Raw genomic sequence first — 18786 nt, forward strand, 5'->3', positions numbered from 1 at the left:
AAAAGCAGTTTACATTAATAGTATAAGCAGCCCATAAAGTAATCTACATATTCTTACATGATTAGAAGTGCATTGGGCTATAGCCTGTATTATTGCCTTGTCCTCCTTTTTTTTTCTTTTTTTTTTGGCGGGGGGGGGGGGGGGGGGGGCGGTGTAGGGATACCTCCCTGAAATGACATTTTGCAGGTTGGGATGCCTGTGTCTTCTATAAGTGTGCTGTATCGTCTGCCTGAGGGCAGAAGGTCAAAGAGATGGTGGACAGGGCGGGAAGAGGCTAGTGGTGTGTCTTCTATAAGTGTGCTGTATCGTCTGCCTGAGGGAAGAAGGTCAAAGAGATGGTGGTGTTAACTTTCCTGCTGTCTCAGACCGTAGTCTGAGATTTCAGTGGAGACTTGCTGCTCCAGGGCCGAGGCACTAAATGGACTCGGGTTAACTCCCTCTTTAGTTCGTAACAGCAGCTGGATAATAACCGCACAGTGGATTCACTCGAGGATTTATTTTGGGTACTGATAACCATATACATGTCATTTACATGGCTCCGGTCGCGGTAACCTGTCTTTCTCTCATCCACTCCAACAACTCTCACACACACACGCTCCTCCTCGCTTACCCCTCCCACTCTGCATACGAACCTGCGGCTTAAAGGGCCAGTCCCTAATTTTACAACAGTGGACAGGGCGGGAAGAGGCTAGTGGTGCGTAGCTAGCGAACATCAACTCCCATTACAGTGCAACAGTTAGCTAGCCAGGTCGGTTAACAGGCTAAAATAAATGGTTTATTGTGTCCGAAAGTGTGTCTTATTGGTATCACACACAAGCAATGAGGTTAGTTTGTAACAACATACACGTGTCTCTGGTTTAACCACAGTCCTCAGCTTCCTAGCTAGCAAACCTTACTAGCCCTTGCCATTAACTTTCTATGACGCAAGAATCTGCTCAACGCTCTCAAACGCCTTAGCCTACTAAAGGGAAGTGATTCAGCCCTCGCCTCCAGCGTGTGTGTGTGTGTGTGTGTGTGTGTGTGATTAGCCTGGTTTTAAGAGTCTGCCTCTTTACCTCTTCACAGTCTCCGGAGGCCATCGCGACAGCTGGCCGAATATCAAAGATCGCTCTACGCACGCAATTTCCTGCCTTAAGGAAAGTTTATCAACTAAACACAACTTAGTGTGAATGGTCCACGGCCTGAACTATACGTGCACTGATTATACTTCCTTCTTCCTATAGCCCAAGCTGCAGCTCCCGCTGTCAACCTGCGAGTGGGCGTGACCCAAAGGACTGTCTGTCTATTGCCTCCCGTTCTGGACGTCTGCGCCTGTTGACAAGCCGTGGGTTGGGCCGTGAGTAGGATCGGACCGTGTTACATTCCTGCTCACTTTGTTGTTGAGCGGGTGACGCTTGTGCTGACTTTCTAGAGCTTAGATTCCCCAACTGGCTGCCCGCAGGGTTATGTCATTGACTGCTTGTAAGGTCGGGTGCGTTTTATGCTGTGGGTGCTACTGCAATCCTGTGTTAAGCTGGAGTCACTTGTGATCAATTATATTTACTACTACTGTGGTGTCCTTAGCTTCTCTTGTGTGCTGTGTGTTGCCGTGTCACTAGAATGGTGTATTACGAATGCAATTGAATTTTGTGTCGCTCACAGTGTTTACTATAGCCTCCTGAGACCCGGAAAAAAAAAATGTTTTCATTTTGTGATTTTTTTTAGATGATTTAAGTATTTTGGTCTAAAGAAACATGTTGCAGCAAAAAAAAATCCAAAAATGTTCTTAGTTGCTGTGTTATCAGATGTCCTCTGCAGTGGACATTGGGACTATCCGAATGTCCTAACCCTATGGGAATTATGACTGTGTAGTAATAGTATTGCATTAAAGTCAATGGAGTGTTAGGTTATGTGAGGTATTACAGGCAAATAGGTGGCCAAGAATGGCTTTGCTCCCCCTCAAGTGTTTTTAACATAGCTTTCAGAGATGGCTACTATAATGAAGTATTGCCATAATGTCTGAATAAGCATTCAGACGGCCATAATAATGAGCCTGGCTCAATGGTGTTGCAGCCAGTCTGCATACATGGCACACTGTAGAGCTAGGTTTTAGAGTAGGAGGGTTACTACACTCTCCCTTTAATAAACATGTGTTGAAGAAGTGCAATGGCTTGCTGTGAGGGCATCAGAGAGTATACACCATGATAGGGACTCTCATAATTTGACCTTTGACCCCTGTGCCACAGACCCAAGAGATGAATGAAACGTTAGTGGTCAGGGCATCCTAGGATGGCAGAGGTACACTGAAGGGAAGCTTGATGGATAAATTGTAAATGTGAAAGCACTTATAGGAGTGGCAAATAATCATTTACAGGTAAATGGAGTTATCAGTTACCCAAAATACACCTTTTTACAAATTGGGTAATGTACATTGAGGCAAATTCACCTATGATGTACCTATTTCTTAATAGACCTTAAAGCTCTAGCTTACACACTGCTTCTGGGGCTGCATTGTACCTTAAGGGATCCTCTTTTATCCTGTTTCTCCTTTTATTTATTAGAAATAAGTAGAAAAGCCCTTGTTGCCTCACTCAACCCTCTACCTTCTAAAACTTAGAAATTGGTTAAAAAGCAGGGGGTACTAAGTCCCGATGTCCACTACAGGGGACATTGAACAAAAGTGGTGTTTTGAAGGTGTTAAAATTGCTGGATCTTTCTGAAATCTCTCTGAATTCAAGTTGAGACTGTCATTTTTCTGACACAAATTGACTGTGTGCAATAAAACACATAATAATGACCAAAAATGGTCAATTACCTCTGATGTTGCCATGAAATGAAAAAACTTAAGCCGCCATTTTGAAAATAAAATTTGTGAAATCTGTTAACCCAACCCACATAATTGTGGTATCACCAGAAAGCCCAGGATGTCCTCTTGAGAGTACAAAAGGATTGAAATAGTTGACATGAATGGTATTTCATTCATAAGACTTAGACTGATGTCCCCTACAGAGGACAAAAGTGAATGGCCGGGTCTCAGGAGGATAGGCATTGTAGTAATGCCCGAGCGTAGCACTTTTTTGCCACTAGGGGATGCCAAATAATAGTTATTTAGATTGGTTAGACACTGCGTAGTAATTACTGAATGTGGTAGTTTGGCATACTATTTGTCAAATCACTAATTGATTGTGTGAACGTATCGACTGGGGTGCTGACATTTGCTTGTATTTTGCACATACTGATTTATAAACTGTTGCTAGTTTATGATCTCTATTTTACTATTTGCAGCCCTCTAAGCTATTGTATTTTTGCACACTGTGTGAGGATTGTCTATTGCTTGTATTTTGCACATACTGACTACGGGTTGCTATATGTTTGTATTTTGCACATACTGACCTGAACCACTGTTGGATATTTGCACATAGTGATTTGTCATTCATTGCTAACAACTTGCACATACTGAGAACTGCCACTAGGCTTACTGCGTTGACATTGTCCCAGTCTAGTCCCCACCTACTTTTGCAGATTTGCACATAATTATATTGTCACTGTCGGAGTCATGCCAGTTTGGTGAACTTACTAACCTGTGAATTGATCAATTATTTATTTCCTTCTGTGGCCTCTTTTAATACTGTCATTAATTTGAGCTGTTAATAAAAAGAAATATTTTACTATACAATTGTCGTTGTATTGTTGTGTATCCAAGGGTCAAATAAAAGTTAAACCTGCTACGGTTACATGATCACACATTACGATTTACCCAGCTGAAATCATGTTACATTATAATGTGAAATTACCTGGGCTGTGAGCACTTCTCTTCAGTCGACTGGTTCTCTTCAGTTCACTTGGTGACTCTCCCTCTGTGTTCGTGTTGTTCCCCTGTTCTTAAATATGCCGTCAAGTTATCTTCAGTTCACTTGGTGACTCTCCCTCTGTGTTTGTGTTTCCCTGTTGTTAAATATGCCGTCAAGTTAAGGTGTGTCACAAGTCACATGGTCTCCCAGAAAAGCATAGCATTTACAGAAAGCTAAACGTGATCATGGGGAATGCAACGATTGGTTCTGAAAGTTGGATAATCAAGTGATCATAAAATTACGATCAAAAGACAAAAAGTGTAAAACGGCAATAGAAAATAAAACGAGAGAGAGATATGTTGTGTGTGTGTGAGAGAGAGAGAGCGAGAGAATGAATAGTCTCAAAGGCATTCTGAAGTATTCAAACATCAAACCAGTTTGACTCAGTATTCTGCCAACTTTGTTTTGCAAACTTGAATGTGTGGGTGTTGTCCTCATTCTACACGGTAAAAAATGATTCTCCCTTTGTGATCTTAACTTCTATTCTTTTGTTAAGTTGAATATGGTGTTGGTGATTTGCCCTAGGTGTTATCTTAACTTATTTTCTTTTGTCAAGTTGACTATTCACCACTGTACACACCAACAAGAACATGCTCTGGCTATCTAGACGCCCCTAGCGGCAGCTGCCCGGGACAGTCTAACTCTCCGTTTGACTTGGGAGCTGGGCTCAGGCAGAAACCACCGAACCAATCACATCGTGTATAGAGTCAGTGGGCGGGCTCAACATAATGATGACTGACATGCGACCAGAAGTTGCGACCATCAAGCATCCTGCTACTTGAAAACAAGAAGATGATTTGTTTAGCGTTATCCTATTGTGTGTAGAGAGAATTTGAAGACAACTGTTTATCCCACCCCTCTGATTGAGCCCTGTCTATTATGGTGAGTTCCCAGACCCTACATCTTGATGTGTCTAGCTGGTCAGGCTAGCTCTGGCTCAGATACGGAGAACATCAGTGACATAGGCTCCTGAATGGCATGACACTGACCTTTCTGGGGGATGACGTAGACGTGTTCTTTTCAGAGAGTAAGTGTCTTCATACTTAAATAATATCAAATACATGTTTTGATCTTAATAACATTTTATTTCGGTGCTCGGTACGTGTCTTCATACTTAAATAATATCAAATACATTTGTAATGTTTTAAAGGGTAAATTTGGTGAAGTTGGAAGATTTCCATACAAAGGAGGTGACAATGGGATTTTGAGTTTTCCTGTATGTATGATGTACATACCGAACTTCCGTTCTTGAACTCTGTTTTGCATTGTATCACCCCTTCAATGCACCCTGGGATGTGAACATTATCAGTCTGAATTTCTTGAAATGTTAAAGGGGAACTATGCAGTTTTATCTAGCTTCATTTACCTTTCTGTGTCTGAGACCAGCGGGCCACTGGCCCAAAGTTACAAGTCCTCCAGCCTCTCGCTCATGCTTGCAATGTAGAAACTTGCTTTACTGCACTACACATACACGCCAGGCACTGTCTAGAATAAGGTAGCGGTGGTAGCCTGGCACGCCCTCCCAGTGACGTAGCCTAACACCTTCGGCGTTTAACTAGAAAAGTAGCCTTGCACGCCCTCCCAGTGATGTAGCCTAACACCTTCGGCGTTTAACTAGAAAAGTAGCCTGGCACGCCCTCCCAGTGACGTAGCCTAACACCTTCGGCGTTGCTGTCGCTGGTCTGGCCAACTGCTCATCGGGCAGGATTTCTGAATTGCTGAATTTCTGAATTGAACTGCCCCCTTTGGTCGAGAACCAATCAACTTTGAGCAGCTCCAACGGCTCTGGGTAGAGGCGTGTTCAAGGCAGAGGAAAGAGTGTTGTTGGTTTAAACTCGGCAAACCCCTTTCTGACATCGACCAGTAGCAAATCGAGACACTTAAAGGAGGCGGGTCAACCAAGCGCTTGGAGAAACCTTTTATCACAGGCTCTTGGTCAGACTAAAGCCTCGCAGAGCCTTGAAAGTCGATGGCAATCAGGCTATAGCGGTGAAGTTTCTGAGACATTCATCATCATGGCAGAACCAGCAAGAGGAAGCAGAAAGCGAGTAAACCGTTGCCAGAGGAACAGGGACAGAGGAAACGGCAGACTGATTGAGTCTCGTAAAATATATACGCCGAGGCTGTAGGCGGAGTTCAGTGTCAGTGTAGAAACAAGGAACCACAATGGTTTCAGTCTTCGTGTAGCGGCAGTTATAGTTAGAATATCCTGTGTACGCGTCGTACAAGATGTTGGAGTGTTTTTAATATTGTTGCAGGTTCAACTAAATACCATAAAGTAAGCCACCAATGATACAGTAAAACATGTGCCAATTAGCTTAGTTAGTTGTTGCCTTTTGCATTTCGTTTTTTCCCCCATGTTAGACATTTTCCATGTCTCATGTTATTTCTCCATATGGAAAATAATGTATTTTTTTATACTTAGTATTTAAGTATTTTGACTATCATACACATTCAGGTGAATTTGCATAAAATTAATTTAGGCCAAACATTTTCTAGCTAACATTTCAATGTTTTGTAACATTTCAACTTGGTGGGAATCAAACTTCAGGAGTACATGTATAAGATAAGTGACAATAAACTCTAATTCCCTTCTAATCTAAACCAATCAGTATTTATTTTTTTATTATCTCTGCAGATGAAGAAATGTTCTGTTCAAACAGATAATGTATGAGTAAACAAAGTTCTATTTGTTTTTTATGTTCTACATACTGTTATGTCAAACATGGTATGAAAGGAATGTAATGTGTGCACCACTATGAATTGTACAATATGAACATGTTGTCTTGTGAAATTCCCTGATCTGTGACTGCCTGAATTCTACAATATGAACATGTTGTCTTGTGAAATTACCTGATCTGTGACTGCCTGAATTCTACAATATGAACATGTTGTCTTGTGAAATTACCTGATCTGTGACTGCCTGAATTCTATAATATGAACATGTTGTCTTGTGAAATTACCTGATCTGTGACTGCCTGAAGGCTTTTCTCCTCTTCAGTAATTCTTTTGAATTCTACAATAGGAATTTTTTCGATTGTCAAATGACCTGATCCGTGACTGCCTGAAGGCTTTGCTCCTCCTGTGGTAATTCTCTTGAAGCTCTGAGGCTGTGCTCCCGTTAACAAGGCATCTTTGAGCGTCATACTGGGAGGGGCTAATGTACTAAGTCACATGTCTTCCAGGAAACAGGCATGTTTATGAGAAGCAGACAAACACTAAGCAAAATGCATGTTTTTATCACTTAAATAAATCTACAGGCTACCTAATAAGCGCCTAGCTAATCTCACTGAGCTACTCCAATTCTCAGAGACAGACCATTTCTAATCAAGCTATCTTCTTCTACCTTCTACCACCTTCTACTCGCACCAAACAGGGTGAAGCAGCTTTCAGCTACCATGCAGTCCAGATATGGAACAAACTCCCTGATCACATTATCCTCTATTTTCTGTCGACAAACAGTCAAATTGAGTATAGATATGTATCCACATGATAAAGGACGTCTTTAACATCTATACAGAAGTCCTACTTTAGCAGGCTTACAAGCAGGGTTCCAAAAGAATTAGAGAAAAAAAAAGAATAGAAGAACAAGAAATTATGGCAATCTTACTTGAACAGCAGGGACAGACAGCAGGGCTTGGCAAGGGACAGTGCTTAAATAATTACCTGTCCCTCTTGTAGAGCAGGTTAGGCCAAATTTTTACTGGAACCTTTCAGTTTTTGCAGAAAGCATGAAACGAGGCCCCAGCTGTGGTGCAACTGGCTGGGGCACCTGCACTGCACGCCGGCGACCCGGGTTCCTTTCCCGCCCCGTGGTCCTTTCCAGATCCCACCCCTGCTCTCTCTCTCATTCACTTCATGTCTCTCTCCACTGTCACTGTCAATAAAGGCATAAAACACCCAAACAAATATTCTTAGTGCATGTATTCTTAGTTTCTTTAACACTTCAAAATAACATTTGATGAATAAACCGTAAAGGTTTGTAGATTTAACAAAAGCTGGTTTGCTTCTTAACCAAAATACGGTTCGGTGTGTTGCTTAGACGACTTGCTGTCAGATTCAGATTCCCTTTATTGTAAAAGAATATTCTGTGGACGGATCTCAAGCAATACATTCATACAACTAAGTAAAACAATCAAACTATAAATCACATTTGTACATTCCACTTCCATGCACACACCAACACTCACACTGTCAGCAGGCACATGGCCAACATTTGCTGTAAACATAGGCACAGTTATTGCACAATCCCAGTCAACCCCTCTCTCTCACACACACACACACACACACACACAAACACTTGCAGGCTCTCTAGAACGACCCCAGGCAGTTGGAATCTTCCTGGACAAGGGAGTTTAGCCCTGATTGCTTCCCAACCCCTCTTTTTTATAGAATCTTTTTTTTTTTTTAGTTGAGTTGAATGGACACTTGAGCACAAGGAATTTCAATACTTACAATAAATGCTTATTTATGAGTAAATTACAATAAACTTTGAACTTGAACTTGTTAGCTTAATGATTTCATGGTAGTGTTCAGTGCAGTGAGGGCCTTTGGGTAGAAACTGTTCAGCAATCTAGTGGTGTGTCTTCTATAAGTGTGCTGTATCGTCTGCCTGAGGGCAGAGGGTCAAAGAGATGGTGGACAGGGCGGGAAGAGGCTAGTTGTGTAAAAGGGGAAGTAGTAGCACCAGATGGTTGTGACAAACCACAACAGTTTCGAGAAATGGCTTGTGCAGGGGACCGTGAGAAATGGCGTGTGCAGGGGACCCTGAGAAATGGTGCTGGTCAGGGGGAAACGGAAAGCTTCTTAGTGCAACAAGGAAGAGTAGGAGCCCCGCCAGAGTCCTGCAAAATGACCTCCATGCCCTAGAAAATGACCACCCTGTCAGAAACAGACTTATGAAGATGACCTGAGGGACCTGGTCCAGCACCATGCAGCTCAACTGGTATTCGGCTACAGATTGGCACATCATGGACACAGCTACGGTCTCTCTCTCACACTCACACTCACACTCACACTCACACTCACACTCACACTCACACTCACACTCACACTCACACTCACACACACACACACACACACACAGACACACTGTGAGGTCACAGTTGAGGTATTTATTAATACATAATTCAATAAACAGTTACATCTGGCTTATGTGTGTTGTGTGTGTGTGTGTGTGTGTGTGAGTGTGAGTGTTAGAGTGAAGGGTCCTTCAGGCCTGGCAGGAAGTGCTACTCTATGTGTGTGTGTGCGTGTGCGTGTGCGTGTGCGCGCGTGTGTGTGAAGGGTCCTTCAGGCCTGGGAGGAAGTGCTACTCTCTGCTACTTCCTGTGTCTGTTTGTTTCTACGGTTCACAGCGTAAGCTGCAGCTCCCACAGCCAGTGCAGCATACGTCACCAGAACAAACTACAGAGAGAGAGAGAGAGAGAGAGAGAGAGAGAGAGAGAGAGAGAGAGAGAGAGAGATGGAGAGAGAGAGAGAGAGAGAGAGAGAGAGAGAGAGAGAGAGAGAGAGAGAGAGAGAGAGAGAGGGGGGGGGGGGGGAGATGGAGGGGGAAGAGAGAGGGATAAAGAGAGAGAAACATTAGATACAACTCATCCTAAAGTTTTCCACTGAATGCTCAACCTGATTCAACTCCACTTTACTCAATAGAACTTTCTTCAACTCGCCTTTTGGTAACAAGTGCTTCCTTTTCCACCGCAAACAAAAGTACCTGGGTGCCATAGCGACACCAATGGAATCTAGCACATCATCATTGTGGTTAATTAGCTAGGCTAGCATACAGTAGCCATAATAGTGGGCAGTGGTAACATAGTGTTTAAGGAGCTAAGCTAACACATAGCAGCTGTAACCGTGGGCAGTGGTAGCAGAGTGGTTAAGGAGCTAAGCTAACACATAGCAGCTGTAACAGTAGGCAGTGGTAGCATTAGTGGTTAAGGAGCTAAGCTAACACTAAGCAGCTGTAACAGTGGGCAGTGGTAGCAGAGTGGTTAAGGAGCTAAGCTAACACATAGCAGCTGTAACAGTGGGCAGTGGTAGCATTAGTGTTTAAGGAGCTAAGCTAACACATAGCAGCTGTAACAGTGGGCAGTGGTAGCATTAGTGGTTAAGGAGCTAAGCTAACACATAGCAGCTGTAATAGTGGGCAGTGGTAGCAGAGTGGTTAAGGAGCTAAGCTAACACATAGCAGTTGTAACAGTGGGCAGTGGTAGCATAGTGGTTAAGGAGCTAAGCTAACACATAGCAGCTGTAACAGTGGGCAGTGGTAGCAGAGTGGTTAAGGAGCTAAGCTATCACATAGCATCTGTAACAGTGGGCAGTGGTAGCATAGTGGTTAAGGAGCTAAGCTAACACGCGGGCGATTCACACCTTTCCTGTGTGAAGCTGATGGGGCCACCATTTGCTGAAGTGTGGTTTATGAGTCATGAAAACATTGCAATATACAACCATGAAGGGAAGCAAATGTGTGTCTCGGAAAAAAAATTGTGTAAAATAAACTTTTGAAGTCTGTCTCTGTGTGTGTGTGTGTGTGTGTGTGTGTGTGTGTGTGTGTGTGTGTGTGTGTGTGCAAAGGCACTTCAGGAGCTCATTGGTTAACGGTGGAGCATTAGCTGTGTTGTAACGGCATATTTTACTCTTTACATGCTCAGTCCAACAATGAACATATTGTTTGCCCATATTACTAACAAAATTATATCTGAAATATGGTAGGCTACATACTGTAGCTGCCATTGTGAATACCATAGATATATATATTGACTAGATGTCGCCTTCAGCTTCTAAGCATACGTCAACACCGGCGCCATGTTGGAGCGGGGATTCTGAAGCTCTAAACTAGTTCACCCGTGTTGTCCAGTGTTACATATTTAGCTACTTTTGGGCATCCCGAGTGATTAAACTCTTATCTATTGACTAGCGACAAATTCGGCGACTTCTCACAATGATGTCAAACTCCGTTTCTCAGTTGAAACGTCAGAAAATCACCGTTATAGTGGCTTTTCCATTTGTGAATTAGTAAACTACATAATGCCCCCTTTGGTCGAGAACCAATCAACTTTGAGCAGCTCCAACGGCTCTGGGTAGAGGCGTGTTCAAGGCAGAGGAAAGAGTGTTGTTGGTTTAAACTCGGCAAACCCCTTTCTGACATCGACCAGTAGCAAATCGAGACACTTAAAGGAGGCGGGTCAACCAAGCGCTTGGAGAAACCTTTTATCACAGGCTCTTGGTCAGACTAAAGCCTCGCAGAGCCTTGAAAGTCGATGGCAATCAGGCTATAGCGGTGAAGTTTCTGAGACATTCATCATCATGGCAGAACCAGCAAGAGGAAGCAGAAAGCGAGTAAACCGTTGCCAGAGGAACAGGGACAGAGGAAACGGCAGACTGATTGAGTCTCGTAAAATATATACGCCGAGGCTGTAGGCGGAGTTCAGTGTCAGTGTAGAAACAAGGAACCACAATGGTTTCAGTCTTCGTGTAGCGGCAGTTATAGTTAGAATATCCTGTGTACGCGTCGTACAAGATGTTGGAGTGTTTTTAATATTGTTGCAGGTTCAACTAAATACCATAAAGTAAGCCACCAATGATACAGTAAAACATGTGCCAATTAGCTTAGTTAGTTGTTGCCTTTTGCATTTCGTTTTTTCCCCCATGTTAGACATTTTCCATGTCTCATGTTATTTCTCCATATGGAAAATAATGTATTTTTTTATACTTAGTATTTAAGTATTTTGACTATCATACACATTCAGGTGAATTTGCATAAAATTAATTTAGGCCAAACATTTTCTAGCTAACATTTCAATGTTTTGTAACATTTCAACTTGGTGGGAATCAAACTTCAGGAGTACATGTATAAGATAAGTGACAATAAACTCTAATTCCCTTCTAATCTAAACCAATCAGTATTTATTTTTTTATTATCTCTGCAGATGAAGAAATGTTCTGTTCAAACAGATAATGTATGAGTAAACAAAGTTCTATTTGTTTTTTATGTTCTACATACTGTTATGTCAAACATGGTATGAAAGGAATGTAATGTGTGCACCACTATGAATTGTACAATATGAACATGTTGTCTTGTGAAATTCCCTGATCTGTGACTGCCTGAATTCTACAATATGAACATGTTGTCTTGTGAAATTACCTGATCTGTGACTGCCTGAATTCTACAATATGAACATGTTGTCTTGTGAAATTACCTGATCTGTGACTGCCTGAATTCTATAATATGAACATGTTGTCTTGTGAAATTACCTGATCTGTGACTGCCTGAAGGCTTTTCTCCTCTTCAGTAATTCTTTTGAATTCTACAATAGGAATTTTTTCGATTGTCAAATGACCTGATCCGTGACTGCCTGAAGGCTTTGCTCCTCCTGTGGTAATTCTCTTGAAGCTCTGAGGCTGTGCTCCCGTTAACAAGGCATCTTTGAGCGTCATACTGGGAGGGGCTAATGTACTAAGTCACATGTCTTCCAGGAAACAGGCATGTTTATGAGAAGCAGACAAACACTAAGCAAAATGCATGTTTTTATCACTTAAATAAATCTACAGGCTACCTAATAAGCGCCTAGCTAATCTCACTGAGCTACTCCAATTCTCAGAGACAGACCATTTCTAATCAAGCTATCTTCTTCTACCTTCTACCACCTTCTACTCGCACCAAACAGGGTGAAGCAGCTTTCAGCTACCATGCAGTCCAGATATGGAACAAACTCCCTGATCACATTATCCTCTATTTTCTGTCGACAAACAGTCAAATTGAGTATAGATATGTATCCACATGATAAAGGACGTCTTTAACATCTATACAGAAGTCCTACTTTAGCAGGCTTACAAGCAGGGTTCCAAAAGAATTAGAGAAAAAAAAAGAATAGAAGAACAAGAAATTATGGCAATCTTACTTGAACAGCAGGGACAGACAGCAGGGCTTGGCAAGGGACAGTGCTTAAATAATTACCTGTCCCTCTTGTAGAGCAGGTTAGGCCAAATTTTTACTGGAACCTTTCAGTTTTTGCAGAAAGCATGAAACGAGGCCCCAGCTGTGGTGCAACTGGCTGGGGCACCTGCACTGCACGCCGGCGACCCGGGTTCCTTTCCCGCCCCGTGGTCCTTTCCAGATCCCACCCCTGCTCTCTCTCTCATTCACTTCATGTCTCTCTCCACTGTCACTGTCAATAAAGGCATAAAACACCCAAACAAATATTCTTAGTGCATGTATTCTTAGTTTCTTTAACACTTCAAAATAACATTTGATGAATAAACCGTAAAGGTTTGTAGATTTAACAAAAGCTGGTTTGCTTCTTAACCAAAATACGGTTCGGTGTGTTGCTTAGACGACTTGCTGTCAGATTCAGATTCCCTTTATTGTAAAAGAATATTCTGTGGACGGATCTCAAGCAATACATTCATACAACTAAGTAAAACAATCAAACTATAAATCACATTTGTACATTCCACTTCCATGCACACACCAACACTCACACTGTCAGCAGGCACATGGCCAACATTTGCTGTAAACATAGGCACAGTTATTGCACAATCCCAGTCAACCCCTCTCTCTCACACACACACACACACACACACACAAACACTTGCAGGCTCTCTAGAACGACCCCAGGCAGTTGGAATCTTCCTGGACAAGGGAGTTTAGCCCTGATTGCTTCCCAACCCCTCTTTTTTATAGAATCTTTTTTTTTTTTTAGTTGAGTTGAATGGACACTTGAGCACAAGGAATTTCAATACTTACAATAAATGCTTATTTATGAGTAAATTACAATAAACTTTGAACTTGAACTTGTTAGCTTAATGATTTCATGGTAGTGTTCAGTGCAGTGAGGGCCTTTGGGTAGAAACTGTTCAGCAATCTAGTGGTGTGTCTTCTATAAGTGTGCTGTATCGTCTGCCTGAGGGCAGAGGGTCAAAGAGATGGTGGACAGGGCGGGAAGAGGCTAGTTGTGTAAAAGGGGAAGTAGTAGCACCAGATGGTTGTGACAAACCACAACAGTTTCGAGAAATGGCTTGTGCAGGGGACCGTGAGAAATGGCGTGTGCAGGGGACCCTGAGAAATGGTGCTGGTCAGGGGGAAACGGAAAGCTTCTTAGTGCAACAAGGAAGAGTAGGAGCCCCGCCAGAGTCCTGCAAAATGACCTCCATGCCCTAGAAAATGACCACCCTGTCAGAAACAGACTTATGAAGATGACCTGAGGGACCTGGTCCAGCACCATGCAGCTCAACTGGTATTCGGCTACAGATTGGCACATCATGGACACAGCTACGGTCTCTCTCTCACACTCACACTCACACTCACACTCACACTCACACTCACACTCACACTCACACTCACACTCACACACACACACACACACACACAGACACACTGTGAGGTCACAGTTGAGGTATTTATTAATACATAATTCAATAAACAGTTACATCTGGCTTATGTGTGTTGTGTGTGTGTGTGTGTGTGTGTGAGTGTGAGTGTTAGAGTGAAGGGTCCTTCAGGCCTGGCAGGAAGTGCTACTCTATGTGTGTGTGTGCGTGTGCGTGTGCGTGTGCGCGCGTGTGTGTGAAGGGTCCTTCAGGCCTGGGAGGAAGTGCTACTCTCTGCTACTTCCTGTGTCTGTTTGTTTCTACGGTTCACAGCGTAAGCTGCAGCTCCCACAGCCAGTGCAGCATACGTCACCAGAACAAACTACAGAGAGAGAGAGAGAGAGAGAGAGAGAGAGAGAGAGAGAGAGAGAGAGAGAGATGGAGAGAGAGAGAGAGAGAGAGAGAGAGAGAGAGAGAGAGAGAGAGAGAGAGAGAGAGGAGAGAGAGGGGGGGGGGGGGGGAGATGGAGGGGGAAGAGAGAGGGATAAAGAGAGAGAAACATTAGATACAACTCATCCTAAAGTTTTCCACTGAATGCTCAACCTGATTCAACTCCACTTTACTCAATAGAACTTTCTTCAACTCGCCTTTTGGTAACAAGTGCTTCCTTTTCCACCGCAAACAAAAGTACCTGGGTGCCATAGCGACACCAATGGAATCTAGCACATCATCATTGTGGTTAATTAGCTAGGCTAGCATACAGTAGCCATAATAGTGGGCAGTGGTAACATAGTGTTTAAGGAGCTAAGCTAACACATAGCAGCTGTAACCGTGGGCAGTGGTAGCAGAGTGGTTAAGGAGCTAAGCTAACACATAGCAGCTGTAACAGTAGGCAGTGGTAGCATTAGTGGTTAAGGAGCTAAGCTAACACTAAGCAGCTGTAACAGTGGGCAGTGGTAGCAGAGTGGTTAAGGAGCTAAGCTAACACATAGCAGCTGTAACAGTGGGCAGTGGTAGCATTAGTGTTTAAGGAGCTAAGCTAACACATAGCAGCTGTAACAGTGGGCAGTGGTAGCATTAGTGGTTAAGGAGCTAAGCTAACACATAGCAGCTGTAATAGTGGGCAGTGGTAGCAGAGTGGTTAAGGAGCTAAGCTAACACATAGCAGTTGTAACAGTGGGCAGTGGTAGCATAGTGGTTAAGGAGCTAAGCTAACACATAGCAGCTGTAACAGTGGGCAGTGGTAGCAGAGTGGTTAAGGAGCTAAGCTATCACATAGCATCTGTAACAGTGGGCAGTGGTAGCATAGTGGTTAAGGAGCTAAGCTAACACGCGGGCGATTCACACCTTTCCTGTGTGAAGCTGATGGGGCCACCATTTGCTGAAGTGTGGTTTATGAGTCATGAAAACATTGCAATATACAACCATGAAGGGAAGCAAATGTGTGTCTCGGAAAAAAAATTGTGTAAAATAAACTTTTGAAGTCTGTCTCTGTGTGTGTGTGTGTGTGTGTGTGTGTGTGTGTGTGTGTGTGTGTGTGTGTGCAAAGGCACTTCAGGAGCTCATTGGTTAACGGTGGAGCATTAGCTGTGTTGTAACGGCATATTTTACTCTTTACATGCTCAGTCCAACAATGAACATATTGTTTGCCCATATTACTAACAAAATTATATCTGAAATATGGTAGGCTACATACTGTAGCTGCCATTGTGAATACCATAGATATATATATTGACTAGATGTCGCCTTCAGCTTCTAAGCATACGTCAACACCGGCGCCATGTTGGAGCGGGGATTCTGAAGCTCTAAACTAGTTCACCCGTGTTGTCCAGTGTTACATATTTAGCTACTTTTGGGCATCCCGAGTGATTAAACTCTTATCTATTGACTAGCGACAAATTCGGCGACTTCTCACAATGATGTCAAACTCCGTTTCTCAGTTGAAACGTCAGAAAATCACCGTTATAGTGGCTTTTCCATTTGTGAATTAGTAAACTACATAATTCGCCAAACGCATCGCCACATGATTATAAAAGTAGTGATTGGCCTATGTAGTATCAGACCGTGTTAAAGCACAGAAGTAAATGTTCAAACAACTTACCATCTAACAACAGCAACTTCTGGTGAGATTACAACCTGAGTCAACGAGACAAGCAGCAGCCTCAACCAGAGCCCGTATCAAACCTGGTTGAGTTCACTCAGAGTTCCTTTAGCGGCGGTCGTGAGCTAGCATGGTGAGCTAGTGCAGCATGCATGGGAGTGAATGGGGCTAGACGGGTAAGTTTATCTTCGTCATTTTAAAAAGCTTAGTTTTTCTCTGGACTTGACGTAAATACACGTTTGTCAGTTGAAACAAACCAAAACACTACGAAATCGCTTGAGATTTTGACGATTTATGGTGAATTAATGTTCGATAGATCCTTGCCTGTATTGACGCCAATGCATTTAAGTGGAGTAGAACCCCGCTGTACGATGGCGTCTCTATTGACGCATTCCTTCCTATGAACTGCAGCAGTCAAGGCGACATCTAGTCAATATATATATCTATGGTGAATACCAATTGGCAAAACCTGGTGTGTGTGTGTGTGTGTGTGTGTGTGTGTGTGTGTGTGTGTGTGTGTGTTTGTGTGTACGTGTGTTTGTGTGTGTGTGCGTGTGCGTGTGCGTGTGCGCGTGCGTGTGTGCGTGTGTGCGTGTGTGTGTGTGTGTGCGCGTGTGTGTCTTACATTGCGGCGCCCCTGTAGTGTATAAGTGTTGAAGTGTCTCCTCCATCCAGTCAGATCAACAGTTGCAGGAGCCTCTATACCAAACAGCTGTCTCTGTACATGTGTGTACACACACACAACACACACACACACACACACAAACACAGAGAGACAGAGATAGAGAGATAAGTATACTTCAGCAATACATATACACACGCATCTACTCAACACACACACACACACACACACACACACACACACTGAGCAAGTTGTCTCTCTTTCTGTTCTGGCCCTGCCGCAGGCCGCTGGGTCCTAGTGCCTGTTTCAGTAAAGGGTTGACTGTGCTTGGCCAATAACCGAAAGAACTGACCTCTTGCACTAATGTTGTAGAAATGCACAGAGCCAGAGTCTAAGCAGGCTACATAAGTTGAAACGTTTTACTCTAGAACCAGGTTTTTATCATTCAATCCTATTCAAACATGCTGGTGTACAATCGTCTCACTTGCTCTGTCTTATCATCACCATTCATTTACTAGTACATTGCACATGCACTAAGCAAGCGTTGACCTGTGTCTTATGATCACCACTCATTCCCTACACTAGGCCTACACCATGCACTAAGCAAGCGTTGACCTGTGTCTTATGATCACCACTCATTCCCTACACTACACCATGCACTAAGCAAGCGTTGACCTGTTTTATCATCACCATTCATTCCCTACATTATATACCATGCACTAAGCAAGCGTTGACCTGTGTCTTATCATCACCATTCATTCCCTACATTACACCATGCACTAAGCAAGCGTTGACCTGTGTCTTAATCATCACCACTCATTCCCTACATTACACCATGCACTAAGCAAGCGTTGACCTGTGTCTTATGATCACCAGTCATTCCCTACACTAGGCCTATGTACACCATGCACTAAGCAAGCGTTGACCTGTGTCTTACCATCACCTCCGTTTTGACCGGTGATCATGTAAACTAGTTTGAGTCCAGCCACTTCATGAACACGCTAAATGTAATCCACTGTCGTCGTTACCGGTTCTATATGATTTTTTTAACTTCGATTACAAAAGTCAAGTCATATCCCTACCTACCTTCACTTCGGATATCAGGTGCCCAAAACTAGTTAGGGGGATCCGCGTTTTAACAGGAGAAGTTGGCATGTCTAAAATCACAAATTACAGATGAACAGTACATACACAGAAATCGATAACTCGTTTTCTTATTCTGTGAGGTTAGCACAACAATTAGAATTTAGAAGCGTTATGAAACTCACTTGATTTTTCGCAAGGACACACAACTGAGCCGCCGCACGTTACTTCTTTATTTTTCCGGGGTCTGCGCAAACGGATAGGTGAAAGTCCAATCAGAGCACAGAACAATCCTTTGCTGACCAATGACATTGTTCATCTTGGGCGGGACTTGGAGTTGGTTACACAAGGACGTTTAAAGGGACCCAGCACCAATTTCACATAACCTTCGTCTCTCGTGGATGTAAAAGTTGAATGAAGGCACAAACACGATCGCGTTTCTGTCATTAGCTGGATCAGATATTGAATTATTTGCATTCACAATCACAATTGGAACAGATACAAGACGACAACAACAATGGAGATGCGATGTTAACATCTTCTGAAACCGAGCTTCCCCTTGTGACAGTATTTAGACGCTAGATGGCAGCACTGGATCAGCAACTGCAGTGTTTGCTCGCACCAAGGACATCCACACATGTATTAGGCTACATTACTCGTGTCAGTTAGGACATGTCTGTCTCTAATCTGTAATGGCAGACAATGTGTACGGTCTAGGTGTTGCCATGGCATCCACAACCAGTGACATTTCATTTAATATCAAACTGCTGGATTTTGAAAAAAAATACTCAATTTAACCCAATTAACACTTCTAGTCCTACACCAATCCTGGGTTTACTGAC

General features: G+C 43.1%; 3 long non-coding RNA genes across 3 annotated transcripts; all 3 read right to left on the reverse strand.

Annotated features, from left to right (window-relative positions):
- Positions 1 to 197: 197 nt before the first annotated feature.
- LOC134081273 (uncharacterized) lies at positions 198 to 6919 on the reverse strand. Its single transcript, XR_009939525.1, has 3 exons — positions 6794 to 6919; positions 3774 to 3924; positions 198 to 313 (listed from the first exon to the last, which is right to left on the reverse strand). It is a non-coding gene; the product is annotated as an uncharacterized LOC134081273 (long non-coding RNA).
- A 2010-nt stretch (positions 6920 to 8929) lies between these two features.
- Positions 8930 to 12216, reverse strand: LOC134081306 (uncharacterized). Its single transcript, XR_009939528.1, has 2 exons — positions 12084 to 12216; positions 8930 to 9236 (listed from the first exon to the last, which is right to left on the reverse strand). It is a non-coding gene; the product is annotated as an uncharacterized LOC134081306 (long non-coding RNA).
- A 1997-nt stretch (positions 12217 to 14213) lies between these two features.
- On the reverse strand, positions 14214 to 18194 carry LOC134081120 (uncharacterized). The gene is made up of 4 exons (XR_009939444.1): positions 18130 to 18194; positions 17948 to 18018; positions 16865 to 16957; positions 14214 to 14520 (listed from the first exon to the last, which is right to left on the reverse strand). It is a non-coding gene; the product is annotated as an uncharacterized LOC134081120 (long non-coding RNA).
- Positions 18195 to 18786: the final 592 nt, after the last annotated feature.

Source organism: Sardina pilchardus, chromosome 1 (assembly GCF_963854185.1).
Source record: "Sardina pilchardus chromosome 1, fSarPil1.1, whole genome shotgun sequence".
Taxonomy (NCBI): Eukaryota; Metazoa; Chordata; class Actinopteri; order Clupeiformes; family Clupeidae; genus Sardina; species Sardina pilchardus.